Below are 26,362 nucleotides of genomic sequence, written 5' to 3'. Positions count from 1 at the left end.
GCCCACTGGTGTGCGAGGTCCTGGGTATGCAGGGAAGAGGTGCGTGCAGGTCCAAACCACGGGACCGCAGACCACTTCAGCTGTTATTTTCTAACCTCGTTAAAAGCATTTTTTTTTTTTTAATTGGAAGCTGGTTTTGCGCAGAGGGTGATGAAAGTCCCAAATCCTGCAAAGGTTTTCACACTTGGGAGATGTTGCTGATGAGCTGTCTGTGGGCACAACACTCAACTTTAAAGGAAGCCCAAACAAAAGTCCTGGTGGAATTTGGGCGGTGTGGGGACAAGGGTGGAAAGGAAGAGAAGTGTAGATATCACTTCCAAAACAGAGATTTTAGATATAAGCACCCTCACTGTGGTGAGGAATGTCCCCAGAATCTGCATTTTACTCAGTGTAACAGGAACCGTTTCAAATTTTAATTTGGGGAAATGACTTTGTATAAGCTGGTTGGACCAGGCCCATCATTATCAGATTCATTGATTCACAGTAATGATGCCTCAAAACAGAGCATAGGGAACTGCAGCGTTTATATCTATTCCATAATTTGTTCAAAAATTGAACTTTAATGAAGCTAAGAGCAGCATGATAAGATATTGAAAAGATGCAAGGGGTCGTTGCTTCTCATTTATATGAAGATGATTCATTTGGCAGAAACTTTCTGTGAAATTGCAGATGGCAAAGGAGGGTCTGGTTCCTGAGCCACCAGCTGAGTGGTGAAACTCAGTAGCATTTGTCATCAGTGTCTAAACCCTTTTCTTTGTGCTTGCAAAGCCTTGTGCAGTGAGTTTGAACAATATGACCCCACCAGACATCCCTTCCTCTTAAACTCCAATTCTGCAATTCCATTAACTCAGGTTTGGTTGTGAGACTGTTTGGACAGCCCCGGAACAAACACCTTTGTTTCACACTATGTTAAATGCAACGTTAATTAAAAGATCATAATCATTGTTCCCCCTTTCCCATGGAACCTGTAGTCCAGAAGAGGCAATCTGTGCCTGCCCTTTGTGTAACTTATGCAGGTAACAGGGAGGATACCTATCTTGGCTGGGTATTGCTTAGAATCACAGCTCACTGGCTTGGGTTACAAGCACAGCAGAGACACCAGTCTGGGATGGGGCAGCGGTATAAACTGAAAGGCAGAATGCACTGCAGGGGGTAAAACAATAAGGATACAGGAGCAAACACTGCATGATGGAAAACCCTTCGCAAGGTTTTAAGGAGAAAATGAGTGCATCTCGTTAAATCTGTTTGCAGACCTCTATGCAACTGAAGATGTCATCTTCCATTTCATTTTAACCTTTTTGTTCTCGAGGCTGCCATCAGCTTTGTTTTCCCTGCAGATGCTCTTGCAAACAAGATGCCACATCTCAAGGGGCTTGCTGGTTTAGAACAGAATTTACAAATAAACGAAGGACTATAAAATATTTCAGTGGAAGGGAAATGAATAAAGTACAGTGGCTCTGACCTGCTACTGTTTTTTGTTTGTATTTGTTCAGAGATTAGTGGCTGGGGAAGCTGGAAATGATTTTGTACAGCCATTATATTTCATGCGGGATAACACACATTTAAAATTATGCCATCATTTTTCTTGTACTAATATGGGGTTAATTGAAAGGCCCAAATTTTTTGTCTTTTTTTAAAAGGGATGTGTAAAGATCTGCACTGGGTTCACAGTGTTGCTGGAAACTTGAATGGCAGGTTTCACTTTTCAGAGTTCATGAGTCCTGTGGTTTCCTCGGCAAATGTGCTGGTAGCCCATGTTGCATTTGAATCAGCAGTGGGGTTTTATGGCTGAAGAGGGTCTTCAGACTGGAAGAGTCTTTACAAAGGCATTTCATATGTTGTGCATATTTACAGATACTGTGGAGAATGCAGCAGGAGCAGCTGGTGAATCGCCATCAGTTTTGTATGTGATAACACGGACGTGCAAAAGCTGCTGGCCATGTTCACTTAGTCAATTTTGGTACAACCTTAAACAATATGCTTTCATGTAGTTTGGCAGAAACAGCCATTTGTTTGTACAGACGTAATGTATTTAACTGTTCCAGGGTTTTATGGGAAGTGTGAGCATGACTTTGATTCCTTCTTTACTTTGAAGAAAGGAAACAAATCTCAGGTTATTAAAACTGTATAGAAGTCCTGCTCCAAGGCACATCCATTAGTATTTGAAGTGACCAGTAAAAACACCCATTTTGAGCAGCTGAAACAGTTCCAGGAGTTACCTGTATGACTCATCTGACACAAATACTTGTTTTCCCTGGAATAATATCCACTGACTTTCATAGAATTTGAACCAAACCTTGCATTCAGTACCACGTAAATAGCAGCAGAAGTATACATCAGGACCCTATGCATTTGCAGTGATCTGTGAAATGTATATTTTCAGTGGAGACTAAAAAAATGGATAGTAAAGAAGAATATGCCCGTTAGTGCCAGTTTTTTGGAGTACTGGTTACAAATGAGCCAGCCTGGAGTTATCATCTAAATAACTGTACACATGCATGAATACAAATATATATATGAATAGGTATGTATGTATTTACTACACAAACATGTATGTATGTATGCATATAAATACATAAATATGCATGTAGATGGAAGAAGACGCATGTGGAGAAACAAAATATATTGAAAGGGAAATAGAAATTACCTATATGCTATTTGGAATTAAGGAGAATCTAGGAAAAACAAATCTGGCTGGAAGAAATAAGAACAGGAGAAATGGTTCTATATGTATACTAAAAAAAAGTAAATAATCACATAAATTTATAAGAAAAAGAAAAGAGGTTTTGGAGTAGAAGCCAGGCCAAATTCAATTAATTTGGTTCCTTTATTGAAATCCAAAGCAACTCCCTTAAGTTTGGCTAAGAATAAAATTGGGTGCTTTAATAGCAGTTCAAGCCAGGAATAGAAACAATCCATATTTAAAAAAAAAAAAAAAGAGGGGAAAAAAAAAAAGATGGTGGAGGCAAAATTAGTAGAACATCAAGTTGCATCTTGGAATGAATCTGTAGGAGGGTTTGTTCTCATTAGCCCTCAAAACCGAGGCAGAGTGGACTTGCTGACTTACATCTAGTCCTTTTCTGGCCAGAGGTCCTCTGCTGTGAAGAGCAGAGCATGTGCCAAGGCCAGGAGCCAGCAATATCCTTCTCTGCAAGGACAGGTGAGATGCAGAGCACATTTGGCTGAACAAGGCTCTCCATCGCTGCCTCACACAGAGCTGTTTCTCTGCAGAGGAGCCAAGTGGTGCTGGAGAAGATAACCCAAAGCTGCAGGCTGGCTTGGCTGCATGCGGTGCTGACAGACAATCAGGTGTTGCCTTAAAGGTATGCTGGGCTACCTTACTGGTGTTTCTTAATGCATTTGTGCATGACTAAAGAGTTCTAGCAAATAATGCATTAATCATACGCACTGCCATGCCTTACATGTACTGTCAGTATAGGCTGGGACTGTTTGCTGTCCCTTGCATGTAAGTGAATATCAACTGAGACTTGGTGAGCAAATGCTGACGTCTTAAGGCTTAGCAATCGGAAAATGTAATGTACTCAAACCTTGCCTTTTTAAAATTGGCACGCACATCAGTTGCAGAACAGCAAACCTTGACTGGATATCCTTTTCCATCAATCACAAATAAATGTAAGAAACATTTTAAAGGTTGAAAATGTATTTGAAATAATTTCTTAGACATCCTACCGGCCATCATTACATGCACATAGCTTCCAATAACAATAACTAGCACGCCCACCTACAAGTCTGAGACCCACTTACAGTGCTTCAAGAGATGACTAATTTTGCTCATATCTGTAACATTTCTCTTTGCAACTTTGACATTTCATAAGATAAAGTGGAAGGTGTTCATTGTTTAGTGAGACTTGTTAAACAGATTAAAATATGAAGTAAAGGCTTAAGTCCTTTCATGTAGCATAGATTCAGTTCAGATTGTTTTAGATCCTGTACACTTAAATCTGTTATACGTACAGAAAAATACATATGTTTATAGGGAAGCAAAACTTTCTGGCAGTGAAAAGCCTGCCAGAAACAAGTCAGTTCAGGCAAAGATACATGTGCATACTTTGCCTAGGAGAAATATTCTTGTCACATAAAAATCCCACCATTAATCAAAAATCATATTATAGCTTCTGGAATGAAGTTTCCTTTACTACTCTTTAATAATAAGCCTAAGATAAGATAAAATTGGTAATTGTACCTTCTCTTCTGATAGAAGATAATACTAAAGTGGTATAGAAATTTGAGTTACAAGAATATATTCACCCTGCTAATAGGCTTCCATTATGTAGTCTTTACTGATTTATTCATTACACATTTTCTCCACATATAGAAAAATTTAATTGAAAGTTACTTATTACATTGTTACAAAATGTTAACTAGAAAGTTTTCTTTAATCAAATGATCATTAATGCTAGGAGAGCTAGTTTATTTCAATAGTGCATTTATCAGGAGCAAGAATAACACAGGCATTACCAAAAATAGTTTTACAGAGCTGTTTATTATGTGAACACTTCCAGGGACTAAACAGATGCCGTTGCAGCTTGCTGGGATAGCATAATACTTTATTTATATTTATGACTCTTCTTAATAAAAGTTTTAATGACACATGAAATGCAGGCAACATTTCTGATACAGTGACTTATCAAAGGAATGACATTACCAAGGATGGTAAGAGTTTGTAAAGCCAGATTCTGCCATGTGTGTGTCCCACAGAAGTAGGTGGAAGACGAACGTTCACACAGTCTCAGGCAGAAAAACAACTTGGCACCACGTCCTCCAGCAAAGAAAGCAAAAGGGGGGAAAGTATACTCCAAGCTGTAGCTGTATCTAAGTCACTTCTGAATATTTTGCATTCCCTGCAGGTGAGGTTTTGTACCTCTGTGCTGTTACTGTGTCCCCTAGCAATAACATCACCCACATGCTTGGGAGAGCCAAGGGCTCTTCTAACTGGACCAGTATGCTGTTTTCTGAAGTCCCATGCAAACAGAAAACAAAAAGAAATCTTTTGCCCTGAAGAGTTATAGGACAAGGCATAAGATATACTCACAGATGTACACACTAAAGCAAAGGAAAATCTTCAGGCAGGCAATGGCGTAAGTGCACACAGAAGACTCCGATCCTGTCATATGAAGCAGTTTTTGGCATGAATTTTAGCTTTTAAATGGATATCAAATTTAACAAAAAAGCATGTAGGATAGTCCTACTGCACACCAGATTTCATTCTCTCCAGCCGGTCCAGTACTCAATGGCTCCCTCTGATGCCACCAAACATCTAAAGAAGATCAGTACAGACCTGTGCTCTTGCGCAGCTGCTACAGACTGAAACAGCCCATCTATAGGGTAAATCCAGGCACCCTCCTTGAGTTTTTAAGACATGTTTGCAAATATCTCCTGTGTTTGACAATAACCATAACTACGCCGTAAACATCTCTCTTACTTCTTACGGCACACTGCTCAAGAGCTGCAGAGAAGTGAGTCACTGGGTACATTCATAACCTCTGTTGCTGGCAGAACCTAAACGTGACTCAGACTCAACTGTCAGTGTTTGCTTGCACGGTAAATTTGGTGAAAATCACAGAACCACAGAGTAGCTGGAGGCAGCTACTGGAAGAAGTCTGGAGAAATACCATGGCCAACAGTTAAGCACACAAATAAATGAGAAAAATATTTGCTGTAAGTTCAGAGACACTGACCTACACATTAATTTAAAATAAAGGTAGATCTCATGCCCCTTGTTACTTCGTATCAATCCTGAGATGAAGACACTGCTGCCCATTAGTCTCTGTTAACCATTCTGGGACCACAAAAACAGTGATTTGAGATATATGTGTGATCTAATGATATGGACAAGTGCATTGAAATCACCAAGCAATTTGCTGTGGCCTATGAAACAGTCACTCTGGATCACTTCCAGTGACTTCAGCTGTAGCTGAAAGGATGTTCACTGATGGTGCACAAGTCCCATGCAAACATTACAAAAGGGTCTTTCACTAACTGTGAGGTGACCACGGTGATGCCCGGGTGCCTTCCACCACTGCAGCATGGTGCTGACCCCAGCACCAGCCCCAGCTGTACGGAGCTGTCACCCTCTGACAACGGCAGCCTTGGCTTCCCATTCCTCAGTGTGTTTGATACCATTTCCAGTGCTCTCTGAGATGGGCAGGCTAGTCTGGGGGCAACACGGAACCACAGCGTAGAAGACCCCAACACATGTAGAACTTGGTAGCCACATACACCTGCCCCCTGCACCCTCTTCCTAACCTCATGGAAATGTCAGTGACCTCAGGAAGGGTTTATAAAAACTATGCTAACACAAACTGGTTAGTTACCCCATTTTCCTTAAGTTGATGCTGTCTGTCTTGAGCTCCTTGCCGTAAACCGACCTGAATGGTGGTTATTTCTGAAGCTGCTCATACTCTGTGTGACTTGGCCTCTAGCCTGGAGCTCTGCTTTGCAACCAGCCCAAGGAATTACATAAGAAACCCACACATGCTTGGTGATGTTACTCAATATCTGCGGAGGGTTATAATCGTTTAGAGGAGCCAAATTCAGAATTGATGAGTAAGCATCGTTTAGGAGGCAAAGCCTTGCTCTGAGTTACACCCATCTGAAGCCAGCAAGTCAAGCTGCTTGCAAGTTGCATTTGTAATGGTGCCCCTTCAGAGCAGAAGTTAGCCCAGGGAGGCTGAGCTGGAATAATTTAAAACTCTTTCCAACCCCTCAAAGCCAAATTCTTCCTTGCCTTAGACCTCCGCTGATGTCAATAGACATGTTGAGACTGTAAATCAGGCCAGAAGTTGGCCCTTGTTTGGTCCAATTACCCCATAATAAACTCCCTGAGGACTACTGTACTGATGTGTAATTTGCATCCTTTCTCCTCTGAAATGGTATATTTATGTTTATAGATTGAGTTAGCAGTTCTAAGGGAGGGCAAAGGCTGCCTGAATCATTTACAAATGGGAAAATCCATATATTTGAAACTTGGTATGAAATATTTGCTTTTGGGCTGTAACCTTGTATACTAAGCTGCTGTCTACAGTAAATATTTACAGCCAAGTTGCAACAAGTCCTAAGAATACGTGATTTTCTGAGTGGAAACACTGACACATAGGGTGCGACTTTCCCCCAGTAAAACACTGAGTTAATTGTAGGTTTTGTAAACATTATCAAGTATAATCTTGAAATTAATTTTTAAATGTTCAGTAATGATTTTAACCACGTATCAAGCAGCTGGTTTGGTGTCTGATTCCCAAGTTCTTAAACAGACAACTGCTTTCCTTTCAGTGACTTTGTCAGGCTTAACTTGGGATTAATTTGACTGCAGGTGTCAGATAAGCACGGTATTTTAGCAGGACTACCGAGAACCATGTGGACAAAATGCAGAAGCATGAAGGCATGTTGGTCAAAACTTTGAAAGATTGATGGAAGTGAGTTATGCTGCTTAAATATCTTTGTCTGTCCAGAAAAGCTAAGCTTGCAAGTGGGCTGCAAGGTATGCTGCAGCTATTATTTTGCCATGTTCCCTGTTAACATAGGTAATTGGTCAGACTTTTTTTAATCTCAATTTCTCTGTCAACATAAAATCTAGCAAGCTACCTTCATAAATCATGCAGTGACAGCTAGTGTGGTTGGCCAGCGCTAAACACAACTGGACTCTTCTTTTTAAGCCTTTGCTTCTTAGGTCGCCTGCGTCAGCAGTACTCTTCAACAAACATCTGCAGTTCATCTTATCGTTTGAAGAAATATATGAGTTTCTCCATTGGTGTGGTTTTTTCAGCTTCAGCTTCTTGATTTGTTTGAACACCATCTGCTACATATAACATTCGGAGAATTTGTGAAATGTGCATGCAGTGAGAAAATTCTAATTGTATTAACCTTTCCTTTTTGATCAAGGTAACTTCTTGTATTCATCATCTCCTGATATATTAAGTAAAGCAAATAGACATGCCTAACATACGGCCCAGTTACTTTCTTTAAGGTCTTCTATCTTGATAATTAATTAACAGTTCAGGTACAAAACCCAAGTCTATTCCTTGCAGCTTTTAAGAGTTATTTCAATATAGTTTGAGTCACGCATGAAAACTAGTTTAGCAGCAGTAATCTCTGTAATGAGATGCTCTCCTTTTACCACTCTGGGCCTATGTGTGTATTGTTCGCATCAAAACAGAAAAGATTGTTAATTATTCCTAGAATGAATTGCAAAAAGGCAAATAACTTTGCAAAGGACTCCAGCTCGCTGCCAGAAGCCCCGGCTGAGCTGAAGTATGTCATGGCGTGAGATTGCCACAGGGTGGTAGAAGCAGTGCGGTTCCACATCCACACCAGCACAGGGAGGAGAAGGAAAACTTTTGAAAGGACGAAAGGGGAACCACTTTCCAGTTAGTCTAAACAGAGGTATCAAAAATAAGGTTTAGCTCATGGTAAATCCAGATGGTTAAACATTTGACCCATATCTAATCCCTCTGCCAAGCGTGCACCACAACCATCACTGCTGTCATAACACAGCACAGGCACTTAAAATCACTTCAGTTCCAAGAAGCAGCACACGTTTTGGAGAAAATTAAATTTTAAAGCATGTTGCAGAAATAGAAAACACGGTCTTGACAAGATATTATGACTCCAGATTTGAGAGGAGCAGTATTATGTACACTAAAAGAATTCCTTGGGACTGCGGCTTGCTGCTGTTCTCTGCATTTTGTTATGATAATATCATACAAAACATCGAGCAGCGCTTTGATCTTGAAAGAGTGTTTAGCTGAGACCTATTTATTGTACTTAATCATTTAATAAAAGGGTTGGGGCTTTGCTGACAAGAGGAAAAATAAATCAGAAATAGAAATTCTGCCTCTCTTGTAAGTCCTGTGCATAGCACTGACAAATCCTATAGCATATTGATTATCGCTGGTGAAATATAAATTACACATATGCAAACTAAATCCTTGGTTTGTGGCAATTGCGTTAACGCCACTGATGTTCAGATTTACCTTCAAGGGAGTCTTATTTGAAACACAGACAACTGCTTATTTATATTAGAGAGAATATCAGAGACACCTTGATTAAAAAAAAACAAGATAAAATATTAAAGTAGGAAACATAGTGTTTTATATAAACAGAATACATAACTTCCAAATACCTCCATATTTTATGTTGGGACGAAGGAAGTTGTGTCCAACTAAGAGACAAGGCTGTGAGAGGAATATTGAGCTCAAGACCTTCAGTATATGGAACAAACTACATATTCAAAAATGGGCAAGGTTTATGTAGTATAGTATCATGTTTTAAACAGTTCATAAAAGAAGCCAAGTGACAACAGAACAGTGTGGATGATATAAAATAATGTAAACCTTCCTTCAAATATCAAGCAATTTTTTTCTGCCTCAACTCACTTTCCACAATAGAGTGAGTGAAAAATCCATAGAGAATAAAACCAGTGATCCCTTTGAGCAAGGATACAAATTTACCTAGATATGTCAACCACACAGATTTATGGGACAAGGAGTTTTTCACCCTGAAGAAAGAAGCTTTCTTGTCAGTCATCTATTAAAAAAAGCTGAAAATAAAGCTCTCAGAGTTATTTTTATGTGTTAGGAATTGCAAGAAATTTCTGTTAGGGGTTGTTGGGGTTTTTTGCGGCTTCTTTTTCTTTAAGCCTTCCCATAGCTATGGAACAGTTCTCTTCATGGATGTATAAGAAACACTTGTGTTGTGCTGCTATTAATGGTATGATTTGTTAGTGTACTTTTATGTATGGAGTGTCTGCATCTGGTAAGGTCTACAACTGTACCTCCTTGACAGTGCCAGATGTTGTGAAGATAAAATACCTCCTGTGTGAGGAACTGCTGGAATCAGGCTCCATGATAGGTGTTCTTAATACAGTTTAAAAAGGCATCTGTCTTAAAATAATTTCAACATCTTACTTTTCTATTTATTGTTTTGTCAGATTTTTCCTGTTACTGGGGAAATAGTTTAGTGCCCCTACTAACTCGATTTTCAACTTGTGGCTTCAGTTTCTCCCAAGTTGGTTTGTTTTTTTTTATTCTGAAGCCACTGCCCCAATGAAAAGGAGAAAAGGAAAAAACAGGTTTCTTGTAGGACTCAGCTGAGGTTAATCAAGTTGGCCCAATCAAACAAAAAAAAATGAGTCAGCAGTTATTTTTAATAGCCATGAAACAACATGCGAAATAATGAGTCCGAATTTAGCCAAGAGTTGTTCAGAACATTGCAGTGTGGAGACAAGAGGGCTGATAGAAGGCAGGAGGAGAGCCCTGCTTCGCTATCATACCCCATAACTCACCGCATTGTCAACCTCTTAAAATAGTAATGATACTTGACCCTTATTAGTATTTCTGGGCAATATATGAGCTTGAGTTTCCTTGGGTGAAAGCTAATGCCTTAGACCACCCTTTAGACCACCATTCTATCTAGTTATAGTACATATTAATGTTATTCTTGGGTCATTTAACTTACTCTCAGTGAAGAGTGGAGAACGGTGCTAAGCTGTAAATCAGCTCTGTCCTGCAATGGATTCGTGCCATAACAGATCATCTCGAAAATTCCAGCCTTGCCTGACCATGGTAAAGAAATTATGGTATGTAAAAATTCTGCTAAACATAGCTTGTTTCATTTTTGTACTTCTCTGCTTGTCTGTCTAGTGAGGAGAGGTTAAGACCCGATAGGGTGGACAGTGCATTGGAGAGGAATATTGCTATAATAAAACCCTCAGGGCTAAAACTTTTACCATATGTGGTTAAACTCTCCATCCTTTCTAAAGGTGAGCTGCAGCAGCGAGGAAATTATTAAACAAGGCCACTGATGCTGTGCATAAAAATTATTTTTTTTAATCCTCCGGGAAAAAAAAATGAGTTCATGAATGTATTGTGCTTAAAAGGTATCCTCGGAGTGCCAGCGTTCACACCCCAAATGACAGTCTGAAACGTTCAGTGCCATTAGTCCATTTAACTAAATCCTGATTACTTGAGATGAATTCATTTAAAAAGCAAATGTAATACTCCCTCAGCAAATGTTTCACTAACTGTTTCTCGAAATCATAAATATTTTTTCCACACTGTTCTGGCAAACAAATAATGTTTACCTTTAGCTTCCCAAAAAAGATTTACAGATAAGTCCCTAGTCTGTTTTGCAGATGTGCCTTGGTGAATTCAACAGTAATATATACTGTCATCACGGTTGTCTTCAAATCTTTGAAATCACTTATGCCTTTTACAATACATATTTAATTGAATGTCTAGCTAGTAGATATGTATATGTATCTCACATTTGTGGGTGGGCAAGTGTGTGCCTAATACATATATTTAGCACTTAAACATGGTACGATGAGTGATTGAGAAATGCCTAAGAGAGAGATATTTTATACATGCATATAGTTTGTAAATGCGTAATCTCCTGAAACAACCAGAGACAGAGAGGAAAGTGGAGAGACATCTGCAAATTAACAAATCATCTATCTTTGAGGTCATTCCCAAATTAGTTTTGCAGAATAAGATAGAACAAAAACGTAATTCTGACGAGCATTTGTTCTGGCTATTTATCACATAATATTGTGTAACAATATTAGACACAGGAATTTTTGCTCAGCTTATTCCTTACAGTATTACCATGATTTCACAACTTGGTGCAGATGTTTCACGCTGAATAATACCCTTTGGTTCACATTTGTGCTCTTACTGTCGAACTTTTAAGTAGCTGTGATGCATATATTCCATAGAAGCACTACGGGGGTGGGGGTGGGGGGGCGGGGGGGAGCGGGAAACAAGGGGAAGGTAAATAAAAAACAAAACCTGTTTTAGAAAAGGAAACTTTAAAAATCTGTTCCCCTCATGCCTAGCTGGAGGATTCTCCCCATTTCATTTGCTGTTTTTTAATAGCTACTTGTAATTTAAATTATTGCTCAGTAACACGGCTTTTGAGGAAACCTCAATATTCTTGGGATTTAGTTAGTCTTTGAAAGTGTGTTTCCTGCTGCAGTGAGGATGGCATGTCCCTTGGTTGAGATATATACTAAAATCTATTTCACATTGTACGCTTATTGCTAATTTTATTGCTTGAATGGAGCAAGCGGTTGTATTTATGCCTCAAAAGGCTATTGTTGTGAAATTAATTGAACTGTTTCGAAGTTCCTTCTTCTCTGTTAATTATTTAAAAACAAAATCGAAAGTCTTAAAAGAGCAATTTACTTCTGAATTAAGGCTAAAGACAATTTTATGTTAAGTAAAACACAAATTAATCTGCCACTACAAAATGAATCTTATTCAAAAAAATCATACAATCAGTATATTGATTCCCTCAACACATATTTTTCATTTATTGGTATTATAAGATTATGCTTGAGCCTGCAGGAACAAAAAAAAGAGAGAGAGAGAGAGAGAAATTGAAACTGTGCACAAGTAGGGAACCTTAGCTTAGTTTTATCTTGGTGAAATATTTTTTTTAAGTATGCCTTATTTTGGAATTAGTCATATTAATTCTAGATTTTTAATTCATTTCTTTCATGCTTGAAACAGTATTACCTTCTTATTTATATGCCTTTAGACAATTGCCAAAGAATTTTTAAGAATTTATACTAACTTCTTTATAGAATATATGAAAAGAGATCTACTGAAAGCACAGTATATAAGCATTTTAATCAAATTAATAATTGCTTCATTTGTAAGATATGCTAGATGTTTGTGACTATGTTCCAGCATGAAACCTCAGTAGGTTTTGAACAAGTTTGTTAAGGATCAAATTCCCTGCTGGCCTGACTTCACTGAAATCAGTGGAATTATTTCAGTAGGGAATCTGATTCTTCACTACTGTGCGTTTTTCGAATGCGCAGGAACATTACGCATGCCCTTCAGTTCCTTATGTATATGGAATAGATTAGCAAATACGGCAAAATTATATTTAACTCTGCTGCAACAAAAAAGGACACACAAAAAAAAAAAAAAAGAAAAAAGAAAAAAGAAAAAAGAAAGAAAAAACTTGTTTCTACTATTTTCTGAGGTTTTGGGGCCAGTTCATGAAAGACAAAATCCCCAGGAGGCTCAGTGCACATTCACTCTTAGGCCAGCATATCCAATACACCCTTTAGTCTTAGATTAAAGAATTGAAGCACTGCAAATGAATTTCACATCCAAAATCATTCAATTTGTCCCCTTTGTCTTCTAGGATCCTAAGCATATGGGACCGTACTAAGTATAGCAAAAATAGCTGCTGCTATAATCATAATTAGTACCTATTAGCCCTTCCTAGGTGCAAAACCCCAGTGATGAGAGCACAGCGCGAGAACCTAGATAGAAGAGGATTTGAAATCTCTGTAGTACAGGATTGTTATTGCTGCCCTTGCAGGTTCACCAAATGCACAGCGAGTGAGAGGGAATTGCTGGGCTTGGGAACCAGATCCTACGTGCCTTTCCCATACACACAAAGATGTACAGACTGAGATCTTTTTTACCTCCTCACTGAGGCATTTCTTCATGTCCAAATATGTTTTCTGTAAAAAACTAGTTATACATTCCTAAATATTTTTAAAGGGGATGGCATTATTGATTTTTAATAGCTTGGATATTAAAATCTGTTTATCAGGATGCTGGGAATATTTTATTTTTTTTCCTGGTCATATTGGTAGATAGCAACTATTGGTAGATAGCAGCTGTTTTACATAGGCTGGGAACTGCTATTCAGTGACCAACTTAGTGTCTGAACTTTTTGTTGAATTATTTTGGTGGGCTTATCTTTGATACAGCTTAGAGGCAGGTTTCAGCCTCCTTTCCACAATATGTATATGTTATAGGCAATTACAGATCTAAAGGATACTGTCAGTAAAAATAAAAAAAAATTATCTGACATGCAAATCTGACATAAAGCTTTTCTGTCTAATGCTATTTTGGAAAATGGCTGCTTTTAGCTCTAGAGTGACAAAATATGTATATTGACATTTAGCGAGCTACAAGTCACATTTTCAAAAGCAAACGTTCTAAGTTGTGCGTGTAAAATCGGCATGGACTTGTACCTCTGCATGGAAAAATACGCGTCTTTATATAGGCAGCTTTGTACGGAGCGTAATTCGCTTTGGCAGCACGTGGGCTGCCTGAGCAACAGCAGCACCAGCTTGTTTGGATGGAACTGTTTGCATGAGCAGGCGCTGAGCAGGGGAGGTGGATTAGACCCCAGCCGAATGAACGGGGAGGTGCAGCCCAGCAATCCAGCACAAGTGGGGTTCATAGTGCAGCAGCCACCTGGTCCCCCAAAACAAAGGTCCCAGGCACCCCCGTATTCGGGGGCCTGCAGACCCACTCCCCCCCGCACAAGTTGCACAGCGATATGCAGGGCAGCGCTGACACCGAGCAGGGACCCTCCAGCTCCCCCCTCCACCCGGCTGGGCTGCAGCCACCATGCATCAAAAAAAAAAAAAAAAATATATATATATATATATATATCTCACATCTCCCTGCCCGGGCTCAAACATTTGACCATTGCAAGTAGTTCTCAAAAATCTGAGGCTGTCATTTTGTTCAGGGCTTCACATTATCCCTATTGACTTCAAGCATAAAATCAGGTGAGAGCCAGAGACAGCTCATAAAAGTGAAGTCACAGGCGATAAGAAGAGTATAGATATCATAACCTATGTGTGAAGGAAAAGGGAATGAGGTTATGATCATTGTCTGAGGAGATCTGTTCAAACAATGTAATAGAAAGATGCCCCCTTTAAATAAACATTAAACTTTTGCTAGAGGGTTACAATTTACAGTTCCAGCACGATCTTTTGAGGTGGTGTGAATACATTTAATATAAAGATGTCTATACGGCTTCCCAAACGCAAGGCATATCTTGCACCACAAGCTCTGTAACTACTTTTTTTTAAATCAATAGCTCATAAGTATTCATTGAAAGATATGTTGGTATTCTACCTGTGAAACTTACAGGAGAATCACCACAACCATATTAAAATCAACATTTACCTTTGAGCCTTTTCTTGACAATTACAAAATAATGGGACTTTTAAAGGAACTATTAATTTATTACAAACCAAGAGTTTGGATATATGTTATGTGCACTGCTACCAAATTTTCCACGTAATTAACCCAGTGAAATCTGTTAAGAAAGCAAAGCAAAACCGTGATTCAACAGGCAGGTCCATCACATGCATACGTAAAGGAGACAAGGGAAACTTTACCTCCGAGTCCTCCCTTTGCAAAGGGCTGCCCAGCCCCAGCCCTCACCCACAGCCTGCTTCTCCCGCAGCCAGCCCCTGCCCCTGCTGCTCATTTTCTGTCCCTCATCCGAGGATGCAGGTTAGCTGGTCACCTAGTTTTTCAAAGAGTATATTTTTAAAAGGTATAAGCTTTTTTCTTTTTGTCTTTTTTTCCTGTGTGTGGAAACTTTTTGATTACCATTAGAGAAATGACTACTCAAAGCCTAGATATAATTAAAAGATTGGGTGTATTTTTAGATACAGTGACTGGTCTACATGCCTCAATATGAAAACATGTCATCTTCATTGGGATTTATTTTGCGGTTAAAATAATGCGCAACATTTTCTCCAGAGTCATCTCTGTTTAATTTATTGCCTGCAAAATAGATTAATTTCATTCCCAATTTTTAATAATATATTGCACAAGCAAAAAAAAAAAAAAAAAGGAGATAGTGAAGGGGCAAAATAACTGACATGTTGCACACAGACCTGGATACCAAGCTCTGAAAGCATGGACAGACTTAAACGATCATGCTATATTAAACTCAGTAATTCACAATTCATATGCCTCTCAAGATACAAAAGTTATTACAATGCCTATTTTTTAATAAAAAGATATGAAGGTAAATGGAGATGGAAGGCCAAAATTGTTAAAGGAATTATGGGAATTGACTGATCCTTTCTTGGCAGCATCAGCTGAGGAACAAAAGTGTCATCCACCCAAAATGAAATCCTTAAGCCTAATATCCCACTACTTAGGGATTATTTTTTTTTTACCCATTGCTAAACACTGGCTCAGTATCCTTTGCAAAACAGCCTCATCAACAAGATGAAAGCCCCATCTTAGACTAACCTATCCACAGTGAAGCATCTGCATAAGACCCCTTTTCAGCTTCTTGCATCCAGAGATGTTTCATCACTTATGCAAAACAGACCCGCATGGGAAGAGGTCGGTGGGAGCAGCCCTGTCCCAGGATTTGGGCCCAGAAGCTCCCCCAGGAGCAAAACCCAGAAGAATTGAGGTCTCCCTCCCCTGGCTCTACGTTTTGGCTAGGGAGTTACAAAAAAAAACAACTTGACAAGCCATCCCTTGCTTCCTTATTTATTTCTTCTTTTTCCTCTCCCAACTTGCTCAAAAATCTCCAACCAAACAATTCAAAACAATTCAATCTTAATTTTCAAGTCATCGCAAGGTAACCAAAATGCATTTTTGGCTGATGACCTCCTTTCAAAAGCAGTTCAGTCTTCAAGGCTGCCTAGCACATGTGACTGGGCAGCTCTTCTAGTATTGAACAAAATAATTTGGAGGCAGTTTTCAGCCTCACCCCACACCTTCCCCAGCATCTCCTCCTCACAGGTGCTACGTTTGCTGCTGCCCGACTCAATTGGGTTGGTGTGATGGACCTTTTCCACTGCTTCAGAGTACTGTTACTACAAAGAGAGTCAACTGTGTCCCTTGTAACTTCAAATATCAGAAGAGGTCTCTGAAGATGACATGCCAACAAGCATGTTCTAGAAAGACACTCGTTTGGCAGCATGGCAGCACCAATTAGACCAGGAAATGTTGTCTCCGTTTCTTACTGCTTTCCATATCATTCTGTATGCAGTTCATTGCAAAGGAGTATCTTCGTGCATCGGGCATTCTCCATGTAGCTGCACTGTCCAAATGATTTTTTACTTGAATGAGATACTCCCCCAATGGCACAGAATGAAAATATATGGTATCACGGTAATTGACATAGTCCAGGATTTGGCTGCAGCGTCATGTATTATAACTGTATATTCCTATTCTGCCCATGCAACTTATTCTAACATTAGGGTTTAAAAAAAAAGGAAGGGAAAAAAAGAATAGATGGGAAAAATCATGTGTATTAACCATTTTCCTGCTTCTTCCTCTCCCCCTCCCAGACCGAGGAGCCTCAATACCTCGGTGCACACTTGGACCAGGTCACTGTATGGTAGCAAGCAAGGGCTTGGGGACTTCAAGAGCTGGCTGTGAGCTGTGGTGATCTGCCCATGTGGCGTATTTTGGCTCAGTGCACCTGGTGACTACCATCTGCTTTATTTAACTACATAGTAAGAATTTGGTTGAACCAAAGAAAACAAAAAACTGATGTGCATTACGGGTTCTGCCTTTGGTTCGTTTATTTCTTTACAGCTTGAACCAAACTTGCAGGAAGTGATTATGTTTTAATAGATAGATTTTTGGAGCAGGTTTTGGAGGGATTTGCAGAAATGTTTTAAGTGTGAATGTGCTGTTGGCTGCAAAATTCAGGCATGGCTCTGGATTTAAATTTTCCCAAAAGACAGGAGATAAGCTATTGGTTTGGGTCTGGATATCATTCAAGCTGAGTATGATTCTAGCTCCTTGTAACAGATGACTCCTTTCTTCTAAATTTCAGCAGCAGGCTTTAGTGCATCTACCCTGGGTCTCCTGAACCAAACTCAACTTGAATCATGGTTTAATGACAAATGTCCTCTAGGAGCTGAGGTGTGGCCATCAAATGCAGTTGTGTATTGGCATGACATTAGCACTGAAGATCTGACTTCATGACCAACGTATTGACCCAACACTCTCTCTTCCTTCATGCACAGTGAGGTCTTTTCTTCAGAACCTGTGAGACTGTTTGCTGCATATACCAGAGTTGCCTGGAAAGCTATGGTCATCTACAAAATTACTGTAATGTTTCCTTCCTTTTATTCATCCTTACACATTTTGTAAACACAGAATGTCTGAAAATCTGTGTTTCAGATTGAAAAAGCTCTTAAATCTGAAAAAACAGAGCTCTTGATTCCTGACCACCTGATGTAAGTATACATTTTGCGTTCCTTCAGTACTTCTTTTTCTTTTATAAGTATATTGCTCAGAAACCATCAGGTTAGTAGAGCATAAAGAATGACATTTACTCACAAACAAATCTACCAGGAGTACACAACATTGCAAAATTCCTTTTGGGGTGGGTGGAGGAACCACTCTCAGGAGCATGCCATCCACTCTTCAGCTCCCTACCTGAAATGGCTGCTGCCTGATGTGCCAGTTGCTTTGGTTTGGGTGGTTTTGAACTTGTCTGCTAAAGCTGGACACAGGTGCCTGACGTCGCACGGGCCACACAAGAGCCACGGCAGGGGACCAGCACCCCGTGCCTGGCACAGGCTCAGACCAGCAGCACAGAAGCAAACATCTCCATTAGCACATTAGCTGCCCGATGACTCAGGTAGTCCAGCCAGCAGACTCTTCCCATAATAGTTTGTCCTCTGTAATTAATTAAAGATGAACCAGCAAATAAACCCCACACTTCCAAGTTTTCAATGTGTTTAGCATCCGGAGATGGCAACTCTTCTCTACCAGCTCCCTAATAAATACCATCCATAGGAGTTTTGTGCGTAATTTCTGAGTAGACCCAGCTCAGGCTGTACTTGCAATACAGTTTCCAGCTGTTCAGCTCTAATTTGTGCGACGAGCAAAAACTATTTATGAAGCTTCAGCAGCAGTTTATAAATAGTCACATGATAAACAGTGGGTTGTGCTGTGTGCAAGAAAATTCAGCAGAGACATTGCCACAGCGTATATCATTGCTTATTAGGAGCTCAGGGGGGCCTCAGAAATGTTTCCCAGTGTGGCAGCTTTCTGCAGATTGGAATCCTCCTGTGCAAGCAGGACCACTGCGGAACTCCCTGTTGGGCTTCCCAGCACCTGGGGTGGTACCAGAGCTGGCACTGGATGCGGAGAGAGGAGGAAAACCTGCATCCCACAACCATAGAGTGCAATCACTATGACCACACTGGGGACCCGCAGCATGGCTGCAGAACATCCCCACACCCCTGCCACCCAGTCCCACTCCCAGACCTGGACGGGTCACCTCCATCCTGGTTCGCTTGAGGACTACATAGTCCATCCCCTGCTGAGCTCCTTCTGAGGGTGCCAGGAGGCTTCCTTCCTCTGAAGCACCAGCTATGTAAGGGACACTGAATTTAGACCACAATTTTTTTTATTTTTTTTTTTTTTTTTGCATAGGCCGGCAAACAGCCATCATCTGGGAACAATGAGAGCCGTCATGCCATGGGGGAAGGGAACCAGCTAAACTGCAAGCGCGGGCTCAGGAGCTGATGGAAAGAAAGGAAACCCTCCTCAAGAAAATTTTGCCCTGAAAAAAACAGACTTCATTAGCTGAAAATTAATGCTCAGTCTATTGAGGTGTGCCCTGTGCCCAGACAGCAGCATAGCAGGGACAGGTGACCTATTTTCCTTGGAGAGGAAGAAGAGGTTGCTCTCTATCGATCCCACCCTTCCTCTATCAGTTTATATATTAGCTTCTACGGCCTGTGGAGGAAGCAACCAGTAGTGGAGTGAATCATTCACAACAAATAAATCATCTGACTAATTTAGCTTGTTTTTCTGCTCATGGCTTTTCCATGAACAGATCACCATTTCCCAAAATGTATTCATTATTTAGATATATTTTGTAGGTTTGGGGTCTTTTTTTTTTCTCTCCCTCCTCCTGCAAGTTAGCAAAAAAAGCTATTAGCTCGGTTATGACCAGACAGATGAGTTGCATGAGGTTGTTCCTAGCCCACGACTGCATGAGCTCAGCATGGCCATTGCAGATATTTGCATCAATAAACAGAAAGAAAAATCAAATTTTGTAAACAGCTAAAGCCAGCAGAGTCCAAATTTCAGTTTCTACAGATGCACATGCCCTTCAGGGCAAAGCCTCCAATATCTCTACAACACTAACACCCACAGTGACAGCACAACTGAAAGAAAAACATAGGATTGTCAAGATTAGCATAAGCATTTTTTGCTGCATGTGTGGATTTTACAGCCAGAAGGAACCATTAGATCATCTGGTCCAACCTCTAGCAAAAGTCAGACCATAAAATTTAATCCTGTCTCTCCTGTATTGAGCCTGGTGACTTGTATTTACCCAAAGCAATCTAAATCAATCTATATCATATTCTGGCTAGCAACCATCTCAATGAGCAGCATATCTGGGGTGATGTCACCTAGAGGATCACTTTGCCGTAGCTCTTGCTAAAATTATGATAAAAACAATGAAGAAAGCTGCAGTGCTGGATTTGGATGAGGTCTGTAGGATTCAGACCCCAGTGTTGGACCAGATTTGGGAAGCCTAGTGTGTGCTGCAGCAGCTGCCTGCTGGCATGGATGGAGGGTGCAGAAGGGGAGGGAGCCACAGGGCTGAGGGCTGTGGTGGGACTGGGGAGGTCATCTTCTCTCTCCAGAGATCCCTCTTCCCCCAGCAGTACAAAGCAGCAGAGCAAAACCCTGATGGCTTCAGGCCTCAGTACATGCCCATATTTCTTTCAACTTGTATGTATATGTTTATGTTTCTTTTGCTTACTCTACTTGAGAACTCTGCACCCTTTCATGAAGATTTGACGTACACAAAAGAACAAGCCAGGAAACAACCAGGTGGCAAATGCTGCCCAAACTAAAGCACCACCTGCAGCACAAAAATACCAGGTAACTCCCACGCATGTCTTCCCCCACTCACCACATCAATGGGGAGGCTCAGTGTCAAAGCATGGTGCTCTGTCCATTAGCAAGCCCCAACACCCAGGCATCAGGCAGAGAAAATTCCCGACTCCATAGAAAATAGGGAAAAGCTCCCGTCCTTGCACCGCAGGAGCTTCAGCTCAAGTGCTTCCCAAGCAGTCACTGCAAAGAGAACTAAGAAAAGAACCAGTGTCCTGCCATGCCAGATCTCAAGCTAAGCAGTATTGAAGAGTCAAATTTTACCTCCAAGCTAATTGCAAGCTGATGCAAGCTGCGGCCGAGTGGTGCAACACTGCTCCGCTGAGTGAGATGCATGCACCCTCCTCCTGTGTGGCCACCACTCACTGAACAAGTGCAGCCCCTCCTAAAAGCTCTCTATTTCCTCACCAGTCGGGGTTCAAAATATGATCATTGTGAGAAACACCTATGGTCAACCTATGGTTCCAACTAGTCAGAAGCTGGGCTCCTCCTGCCACCTTCTGATGAACTGGCCCACGGCCAGGTAATACTCAAAAGTAGACAAAATCCTTCCTCTCTCCTCAAACCACCAACAAATTAAGTGCCCAGTGTGCTCATTGGACCAAGAAGTTTAATGTTGTTACAGCAAGGCCATACGGTCTTCTGGGAGGTTCCCCTCTCCCAAGCCCTCATCCCAGTTGGTAATCTAAGGCTGCAAGCCTACCACCGACATTTCCTGAGGGTAAACCAAGGCTCAAGGACACAGCTGATGGAAGCAAAAGTGGATGTAGCTCAAAAGATGGACAGAAGAGATTAAACACTACCCTAATTTACACTACTAATTGCAGCAGTGTCTTAGGCGAGGCAGTGGAAACCATACGTAGCTGTGCCACCTACAGCATGACCAGCCACCGCTGCCCCAGCTGCAGAACAAATTTACCTCTGTGCACTTGAGGGTGCAAACGGGGATATTTTGGAATAACAGCATGCCATTTGTCCTGGGCTGAAATGAGAGGCCTTTTTCCCCAGATTATACCCTTGCCTGAAGGAAAAAAAAGAGATTTCTTATTCCAGAAGGGGAACTTACGTAGATGTATATTTATATCAATATATGGAGTAAATCTCAAATAACTCTTCCACTTTTTTGTTAGACCTTTTCTTAATTTCCAGCTGTCTTGTGTAGACAAGCCCTGACAGTAAACCCAACAAATTCCAGAGGTCAAAACCTATTCCTGACTCAGTCTTTCTTTACTTCACTTGACCAATCACTTCACCTGCCTGCTCCTCTGCTCCTCCAGTTTCAAACACTTGCAATGTGCTATTTAACCATCCTTCATCTTTTCCTATTTAAATGTTAAGTCGATTTTTTTTTCTAACAAATTAATTCACCTGCTTACTTGTTTTCCCCATTCCAAGTTTCAACTTTTTCCTCTGTTGCTTCTGGGAACCATCCTCTTACCAGCGGATAAACGCCAAACACAGTGCACAGGACCAGATGTGTGCCTTCAGCGCCAGGGGGGTGGATGGGCGTATGAACAAGCCACCACCGCAGCGCAGCAGCAAGCCACAGGAATAGCCCAGCTACATGCTCTTATTCCTCAGTAAGTACTAGATTACCGAAAGCAGCTTAGCCTGTAAAGAAAGGAGTAGATTTAAGACGAGTACAGGGTTCCACATGACTTATGACTTGCTTCTCTGTCTGTTTTCTCAGAGAACCAGCAGGAAGCAAAAGGGAGGGGAAAATCCTGAAGATTCTGTATTAAAATATATTTTTGAAGGGTTTTTTCATTACACTTTATTTTTAAATTTTTTATTTTGGAAGAAGCAGCTGAAAATTACTATGCAACTGTTTAGCCATGTCTAATTTGGTAGTACATTAGAAAGACTTTCAGCCTAATACTCTTGAGTCTATTGTAAATACTCAAACATTCCAGTCAACCAGACTGATAAAAAACAATTTAACGGGGCTATTGGCAAGAGTGATCTCAGATTTGCTAAAAGTCATGTCTATGTTCACGCATGCAAAGCGGCACATTTTAACTTACCAGTCTGATTGACTGGTAAAAAATCTTAATGCAAAATAAAGCTACTGACATCCACTGAGAGTGTGAGACTGTTCTTGGCTGGGTCTTGTAGGTGCAAACAGCATCTAAAAAGTCTGAAGATGTTCTTTTAAGTGCTCTCAGAAGTTTTTCTTATGACATAATTGAAGAAAAGGTCAGTCATGGCTACAATATGAATGCTTCAAAGCATCTTTGGCAGTTTTGTAAGATAAAAATGAGCTCAGATTTTAAGGTGCTTTATGGTGGAAATAAAGCACTGTGTTACTTGGGGTATGCTGGAAATTAATGAAAGCCAAAGAAACACTTAAGATTGCAGTAACTTTTTTAGGAGTTATATTGAAATTTTTAAGGTGGAGTTAATCGCAAGATCTGAGACATTTGGGGGTAGGAGGGACTGTCAGCTTTTTCTCTGATCTGTTCACAATTCTTCCTATATTTTTCCCTTAGTATATCCTTTTGGTGATACAGACAGAACTCTTGTCCTGTGTTGCGTAGACAAGAGTAATGTTTCTGTTGGTGTAGGTGACATGGATTTATTAGAGCAAAAGATCATGAATTAGTGAGCTTTATGCAAATAACCAAACTTTCAGCAAATAATTGCACAAAGACTAATTCATGAGCATTCCTCCCAATACCCAGCTGCCTATGTGTTCAGGCAAAACATAAGTCATGGGGTTATTTACAATACACCATTCTTGCAAAAACTCCTCATTACTAACACAGCTTTGGCATTAACTTTCTTAGCAAAATTAGGGCCATGCAATGTATAGATTATTATCCCTGGAAGCCATTCCTACCACAGTTTTAATTAGATGTATTTTGAGCAAGTCTGATACTGACCTGGACACTGCTGTTGTCTGTACTGGGTTTCTAACCTCAGCACTAATGTGAAAACTTTATCAAGATGGCCAGTTACACACCTGCATAAGAAAATGAAATTATCCAGTTTGCCATTAACATAAATTTAGGATGTCCCGGATTTTCAGTGTTCTATACTAACCAGATATCTATCCCAAAGCTGGCTGTAATACGATATGTCAGAGAACTGCTTTTTGAGTTCAGAGAGAGGACAGATTTCACTACAAATGTCCAGAGATTCAACTTAAGGGTTTGCAACGTGACTAACTTGGATAAATTAAGGGATTGAAATGTAATGTACTTTGGTGGCTATAAACTGTCTGGAAACAAACTACAAGTGTTGTCAATGATACTATGAAAACTTCCTGGTGACCAAAGTCATCTTGTGGCTTGGGTCACCTCCACCCGCACACTCACAAGCATGTGGTGATTCACAAGCTGTTTTTCTGTTCAAATCTCATCATGATGGTGAACGGTGGCATGAAAAAAGGCATAGCTATGTAGTGAGTGTTTGTTGTTCGATAGCTGGTCTTGCTATGTGGGACAAAGATGACACTGTGCAGAAGGATCTAGAAGTTTTTGCATGTGTTTCAGTCTCTCCATCTTAAACTGATTTTGTTCAAGCCCTACTACACATTGTTCTTACCATTATAAATGCTGATAAATAGTAAATGACAAAAATGCATTGGATCCTTAGTATTTCAGACATGACACCTTAAGGAATTTATTAAACTATTAGATGTATCTAATGTCCTCTTGTTCATCTTGCCCTGTGCTTTTTTTTATTCCCACATGTCCCGTTGAAGGTTTTCAGCTAGTGGGACTCAAACCTCATACATCTTTTGCCTCTCCAAATCAGACAGTCAGTACCAAATGGATTCCCATGGGACCTCCTGAGGGCTGACACTCATTTCTCCCAGATCAGCAAACATTCGCGGAGATCTCCTGCACCCACAGCTCCTACCTCTGCCAGTGACTGAGGCAGACTGGGTGTGATTAAAGAAAGTTATGCCTCAGCTGATTCTCCTGCATTGCCATGCCCTACCAGATATAGACCATACACAGCAGCAGCCCAAGAAGCAGCCCTCAGAGAGATGTCACTCAGCTATAACTGCAGCATGACCACTTCAGTCATTGCCTCTTTATATGACGTTGTATAAGATGAGTTAATGTGTCTGGGATTTTAATAAGAAGTCTTTCTGGTGCTGAGACTTCTACTTATTCTGAATATTTTTTAGCCCAGCACGATTTCTTGGTAGCTTCATGTTTGAGATGGCTACTGCATTTGCAAAGGTGAAAATGATATTCCCAGCCAGTTGTAACCGGAATAGTTCAATAGCAGATATGCAGCATTCATCTGGCTTTCACTTTGCCTCCAGCCATAGTGCTTTATGGCAGTTTAACTGCAGCCCCGGAGATCCCACCAGAGGTTTCATCTCCTTCCTTTTGTGAAGCGCATCTTGAGGCAAGTGAATAGGCTTAGGGAGTGACTGGGCACCTCCTCCATTGTGACCCATTAATAACAGATCAGCACTATTTCTTCTTTGATCTGCTTTATCTTCCAGCAGCCACATGTAGGCTCCAAAGCAGGAAAAAAAAAAAATTAGCATCATCCCATGTACTCGTTTCGCCATGATGTGTTGTCTTTGGGCAAACCATTGATTTGCCCATAGGTCCTGAATCTGGGAATAGGTTCGGTTCTGGGAATAGGCTTTCTCTGCTCTCACCTTACTCTTCATCCTTTATAATTGTGTTTCCTCTGTCTTTTTGCAGACCCAAGTCTTTGTTTCTCATTGACATGGGTGCTTTTTTGCACTTTCCTCTGCTAATTGTTTTACAGAAACATGTGACTTATTCTAGTGTCCGCTTAGAGATCTCTCAATAAATTGTCTTGGTCAATGAAATTACTGTCCTTAATTGGGCCATGTCATTTGGAAGGCATTAGTGACATTGGAACAGGGTGTTTCTGACTGATTACATTAGTTAGATCAGTTTAGAAAGCAAAAGCTATGTGAAACCAAACTCTGTGCTGGTAGTAGGAAACCGAGGAGTGGGGGAGCATCTACATTTGCCTGATAACCTTTCCATTGCTGGGCGTGCTGACACACTCTGCTGCATGTACCCCAAACCAGCAGTGGCTCCACTCTGTAAAGAAACAGCTGTGACGGCTTTAGAGATGTTTAATTGACAAAGCATTTTGGAGAATATATATCATCACATGGGAAAAGTGCAGTAATAGCTCTTGCTCCAACTTGTTAGCTGCAAATGAAACCAGTTGCTTTGTTCTTCCTTTCCACTGGCATTGCAAGATCAAATATACTGTACATGGGTTGTCACCTTCCCTAGTGTATTATTTTGGATTTCTCTATATACTGTAATGCATTTTGATATTTCTGATGCTGCTGTTATTTTGCTAGATACACAGGCTCCTCCCTCCATCTTACCACATGTACATCCTCTCTTTCTGTATTGCATCTGTCTTTTGATGCCAAGGAAAGCCAGCCCACTAAATGTAGTAATGCCATGGTCTCCAGATCATGTCTTTAAATATGCTTCAGCCATTGTCTCCTCTTTAAATACTGATTTTAGCCAAGCTTTTTTCTTCATTTTAATAAACACCGATTACTTTGTTCCAAAACAGCTCAGCTTCCTGATTTGTAAAATGTTCTCAGTGTCATCAGATTTGTCCAAACAACCAGTTCCACATTATTCCATCCTCCCTATTCACTGTACACTCTTTAAGCCAACAGATCTCTCCTAACAGATCTC

The sequence above is a fragment of the Falco cherrug genome, chromosome 8 (assembly GCF_023634085.1).
Source record: "Falco cherrug isolate bFalChe1 chromosome 8, bFalChe1.pri, whole genome shotgun sequence".
Lineage (NCBI taxonomy): Eukaryota > Metazoa > Chordata > Aves > Falconiformes > Falconidae > Falco > Falco cherrug.
This window is presented reverse-complemented; position numbering follows the sequence as displayed.